The sequence below is a fragment of the Chiloscyllium plagiosum genome, chromosome 11 (genome assembly GCF_004010195.1).
Source record: "Chiloscyllium plagiosum isolate BGI_BamShark_2017 chromosome 11, ASM401019v2, whole genome shotgun sequence".
In the NCBI taxonomy this organism is placed as follows: domain Eukaryota; kingdom Metazoa; phylum Chordata; class Chondrichthyes; order Orectolobiformes; family Hemiscylliidae; genus Chiloscyllium; species Chiloscyllium plagiosum.
In genome coordinates this window covers 49,741,669-49,747,595 of record NC_057720.1, presented here as the reverse complement: position 1 = coordinate 49,747,595, position 5,927 = coordinate 49,741,669, and the positions used below count along the sequence as shown (strand labels likewise).

General features: G+C 38.5%; 1 long non-coding RNA gene across 1 annotated transcript in view; it reads left to right on the top strand.

Annotated features, from left to right (window-relative positions):
* The first annotated feature begins 1,135 nt into the window (after positions 1-1,135).
* LOC122554773 overlaps positions 1,136-5,927 on the top strand; it is a 46,733-nt gene continuing 41,941 nt past the window's right edge. The window contains exons 1-2 of the long non-coding RNA XR_006313074.1: positions 1,136-1,215; positions 3,642-3,725. This is a non-coding gene — a long non-coding RNA (uncharacterized LOC122554773). The remainder of the gene's footprint in view (positions 1,216-3,641; positions 3,726-5,927) is intronic.

Genomic DNA, 5,927 nt, shown 5'->3' with positions numbered 1-5,927 from the left:
ACCACACACTGCAGCACAGAGGAACTACGCAGAGCAGAGGAAAATCACCTGTACAGTGTATTCAAAAAGAATAGGTACCCAATGAACACAGTCCGCAGATTTCTCAGCAACAAACCCAAACCAGCAGACAAAATATGTCCAGAATACCCTAGCCACTCTCCCCTACATCAAAGACATTTCGGTAGTGACTGCCAGACTACTCAGACCCCTTGGCATCATGGTAGCCCACAAACCCATCAATGCACTAAAACAGCAGCTAATAAACTTGAAAGACCCTATACAGACACAAGCAAACTAATGTCATTTACAAAATACCATGCAAGGACAGTAACAAACACTACATTAGACAAACAGGCAGAAAACTAACCACCAGGATACATGAACATCAACTAGCCACAATACGACATGATCCTCTCTCACAAGTATCCTTATATACAGATGAGGGAGGACACCACTTTGATTGGGACAACACAGTCATCCTAGGACAACCTAACAGAGACACGCACGAGAATTCCTAGATGCATGGCATTCCAACTGGAACTCTATCAACAAAGACATTGACTTGGACCCGATTTACCACCCCCTGAGAAAAAGAACAAGAAATGACATCACCATAGGAAATGACATCACCACAGAAAACAACATCACCAACCCAAAGAAACCCAAACATATAAATAGAAGACAAGAATCATCAGCAGTGTTTTGTCTGGAGGCTCACTGAAGATGTTACTTAGTATGGTGACTAAACGTCTGAAAATGAACCTTTCAGCTCAGCGAGCAAACCTACATCCAGAAGCTCAACCTGAGTTCCAAATCTTCTCAAAACTCGCTAATCTTTTACAACTTATATCAATGTTTTAGATAAGGGTGTTGAGGGCACCATGACTAAGTTTACTGATGACACAAAGATAGGGAGGAAAGTGTTGAGAAGGTGATGTTTTCTCTTATGGGAGAACCTAAAACTAGGGTCACTGTTTAAAAATAAGGCATCGCCCATTAAAAACAGAGCTGAGGCAAAATGTTTCTCACATAGAGTTATACAACACAGAATCAGACTACATGTCATAAACTCTGGAATTCTCTTCCTGATTAGGTTATAGAAGCAAAGACTTTCTACATTTTTAAGGCAGAGGTGGACAGGTTCTTGGTAAGAAAGATGTTAAACTGAGATCCCTGTTGTGGTCATAATGATTCCATTGCACGATCTGAAGAAAGGTAATGTATTGCCCTAGCCAATATTTATCTGGCATCATCATTAACACAAATCATCTAGTCATTTATCTCACTGTTCTGCATGCTTGGCTATTGCATTTCTATGAAATTTTAGCAATATTTCAAATCCTAATTATTTTGTGATAATTTGTGAGTAGCTATGTACACAATTGATTTTGCAAGCTGCTCTGTTTTATAACTGTCATGCCGTTATTTTGATTTGATGCACGTTATGTTCACAATTCACTTATAATTCTAATCTGAACTCACAAACCTATTCCTTTTTATACCCACTGTAGATCTTACAGTATTATATATCACACAATAGCCTCTCATGGCCTATAATCAATTTAATCTTAGCTCTACTTTTAACAGTCATTAGCTTTTGTTTTCATTCTAGTAGGTCTACAGTATGTATTATTTCTAAAAAATGGCACTGACTGAAAGGATGTAATTTCACCGTTGTTCTCAGATGACATCCATAATCCAGTTGAGCTTTTCTCCCTTGATTTATGACATCGTCTGAGCCCCTTGAGTAAATTATAACCCTGATTACTCACTGAACCATACTAAATTAAATATGTATGGACAATCAGAATTTTTCTTTTTCTTTGATGTTTATATTACAATTCTGTTAACTGTGCCATTACCATATAGTAAATCACTGTCACAAGTAATTAAATGATTTCTTGGAGCACATAAGAATTTTTGTTCTATTTGTTTTACTTTATAAATGTGCAATAAAAATGTTAATGGTGTTTTGTTATGTATTTAATATCCTAATATGAATATTTGTGGTGGCTTGTGAATTTTATATTACTTAATGATTATGGTCCGTAAGTTTTGTTAGCTTATAGAGGTGATCTTAATGCACACTTCCTATCTAAATGCCTCATTTTTCATAATTTTAGCATTCATAGTCATTATTAGCGTTTAAGCAGTTAGTTCAGTTAAAAAGCTTACAGCACTTGTCATGATCTAATGCTTTAATTTACATAATTAGAACAATCTATTTCATAGCACGGTTGCCTGAAGCTGTACAAATTAAATAGGCAATGCTGGCTTAGATTTACCAGGATAAGCTCAGTTGTTGGTTGACGGATTGGTCTTGTAGCATTATTATTATGAAACCTTGTCTTTTGCAAGCATTGTACATCATTTAATGGAACCTGAGGTGGCAGATTTTGACAACTTCATTGTGCTTGAAAATTTTGGATTAGTTCTAAAGAATATATAAAGTTTTTACTTATACTATTCAGAATATTTGGAAATAAAACAATATACTGGGACAACACTGGTAGCAATATTTAGGGGTCCTACTGATTCTTGATAAAAGGAAAGAATTGAAGAGTATTCAGTACAATGTCATGGCAACAAATGGCTATATTCAGGAAATTACCTGTAAAAGTGGGAAAATTACTAAATGTTTGAAATATAATTGTGCTGTGCATACAAAGCAGACCAACATAGTCCATGCTGAGAAAAGACCAGTTTACAATTGAAATTGACATTCAGAGAAAGAGTATTAAACCTGAAACATTAATCTGTGTCTTCTTATTATCATTTGACATGTGCTTCCAGCATGTTACTATGTTCTTGGAAATTATATGATTTCTTTGAACAATTTCAACAGTAGCTGAGTTATTAGAAACCATCTTAGAAGCTAAGAGATGATTTGGTGAGGTAAAAAGATTAAATAATTCAATTGATTAGGGTGCAGGGAAGTTAGATGATATTAGGTTAACCAAAACCATTTCCAAGAGATGCTATGGATAAGAGATATGTACTTCAACATTTTTTAAAGATATTCAGACATCTGCTGAGGTCTTCCATAATATATTAACTGAAAATTAAGGGCATGTCATATTAGAGATAGTAGAAAACAGATAGATAATTAAAAGAATAGCTGGCAGAAGGATGAAATAACATGACCGATAATGCACTATATGTATCACAACTAGTCTCACTGCCCTTTCTAATTTACATTCAATCTGGCCTTCAAATAGATTATCAAAATTTATCCTCAGCGTTGAAAAGGTCTCCATTAGAAAGAAATCTATGGAAACCTTAGTGATTGGGCAGAGTTTGGAAAATTCACTTTGAATGAGAATAACTCAGTTTTTTTACTAGGATCACAGGATTAAAATATTACAAATTTTCATTGACAAGTCATTGAAAATGCTTATCTTTCATAAGTTATTAAAAACTAGGCTTCAGTTTCAGAAAAATAGATGGTTGACAGAAAACTATAATTAATATTTCTTTTGAAGTAATTAAAATACTGGGTATGATATTTCCATTGAAGCACAGAGAGTTTAGAGGAGCTAAAAGGAGCCATAGAACCCAGCAAGACTGAAAATATAGAAGCTCAGACATATTTAACAGCAGGACTTAAGTATCATTCACTTATACATTTTCTGATCCTGTAGACAACAAAATCCACATGTTGATCAGTATGAATACCAACAGGAGCTGGAGATCCTTGAGCACAGTCTTTGGCAATTAGGAGATGGGTAAGTTGCAAACTGGAGCTTGGTAGAGGATGTGTGTGGGATGTGCTGATTATGAATCACAGTTGGTGAAATAGAGACAATGCGTGGTAGAAAGAAGGCCAAAGGATCCTTGAGAGACTTTTCTCTTCCTGGTTCACAAGATGTGCATAAAATGTACTCACTATGCTGAGTCAACAGCTCCTTCCTCCATTTTGCTGCTGAATTCTCAAGCCTTGGGAAATCCACATGGCAGGTTGAAATCTTTGAGGAGAAAGTGAGGTCTGCAGATGATGGAGATCAGAGCTGAAAATGTGTTGCTGGAAAAGCGCAACAGGTCAGGCAGCATCCAGGGAACAGGAGAATCGACGTTTCGGGAAGAAGGGCTTATGCCCGAAACGTCGATTCTCCTGTTCCCTGGATGCTGCCTGACGTGCTGCGCTTTTCCAGCAACACATTTTCAAATTCACATGGCAACAAATAAATTCAGATCAGGGTCCCAAATACACCTAGGTAGCTTGAGTTAAATATGCTAATCTAATGTCCTGCATTTGTTGATTTTGTATTATTTAGGCCAAAAGGTTAATCAATTTACATATAGATGGTACAAATTCCAAGCTTGGGGGTGACTGGTAATTAGAGCACAGGATTTTAAAAAAGCTAATTCCGCATGAAGACTGCATCAGCAGGCTTTCAGGATTTGCTTATGCATCCTTTTATCTCACTTTTCAAAAGGACTACAGCTGCAGGATCTAGCAGTAATAACAACTGATAGGGTAACAAAGGCATGGCAAAAGGAGCAGAAAAAAGTGTACTATATTTGAGAGAGAGTCCCTCAAACACTTCTGCTTAATATTATGTAAATGAGTTATAGCTTGTTTTACATAACACCTTTAACATAGAAGAATACTCTAAACTACTGCACTGAATGTAAAGCAATAATATAGATACCAAAAGAGAATGTCTCCGAGGGAGAGATCAAAAGTTTCTTGAAAGAAGTGAGTTTTAGGAAGGATAAAGGATGGGAGGTCTGATAAGAAAACATGATACAGCATGTGAAGTAAATGTCCATAATGGAGTGAAGAGACAACCCAATGATCTTCTCAGCTGTCCTCACTAGCCATTGTAAGGTCTTACGATCTGATACGGTGCAATTCCCAAACCAGGCAGTGATGCAGCAGCTCAGAGTACTCTCAATGAACCCTCTGTAGAATAAGGTGAGGATGGGGAGGGGTGGGAGGTGGACTTTCCTCCGCCTGTGCAAAAAGTAGAGACATTGCTGGGCTTTCTTAGCTACGGAGGTGGTGTTGAAGGTCCAGGTGAGATTCTCCGCCAGGTGTATGCCAAGAAACTTGGTGCTCTTCACGATCTCCACGGGAGAGCTATCGATGTCCAGCTGAGAGTGGTTGCTCTGTGCCCTCCTGAAGTCAACAACTATCTCTTTTATTTTGTCTATGTTCAGAGACAGATTGTTGGCTCTGCACCAGTCCGTTAGCCGCTGTACCTCCTCCCTGTACACTGACTAGTCATTCCTGCTGATGAGACCCACTACAGTTGTATCATCAGTGAACTTGATGATGTATTTGATCTTGGCTTCATTGCACAGTTGTGTGTCAGCAGGGTGAACAGCAGTGGACTGAGCACAAAGCCCGGGGGGCCCCCATACTCAGTGTGATGGTGTTGGAGATGCTGTTCCCGATCCAGATGACTGAGAACTCTCGGTCAGGAAGTCCAGGATCCAGTTACACAGGGAGGTATTTAGGCTCAGCAGACTCAGCTTTCCAATCAAGTGCTGAGGAATTATGGTGTTAAATGTAGAACTAAAGTCTATGAACAGTAGTCTGACGCAGGTGTTCTTTTCCAGGTGGGTGAGGGCCAGATGAAGGGTATCATCTTTTGAGTAGTTGGCTCGGTATGCAAACTGCAAGGTGTCCAGTCAGGGGTGCAGCAGGGTCTTAATATGCCTCATCAAAAGCCTCTCGAAGCATCCCATGATGATGGGTGTAAGGGCAATAGTACAGCAGTTGTTGAGGCATAATGCTGAAAATTTCTTTGGCCCAGGGACAATGGGGGTAACGGCCTCGAAGCACATTGGAACTATGGCACAGCTCAGGGAGATATTGAAGATGTCTACCAGGGATGTTATCTGGTCCAGCAGCCTTACATGATGTTGTGAAACTTGAAAGGGTTCAGAAAAGATTTACAAGGATGTTGCCAGGGTTGGAG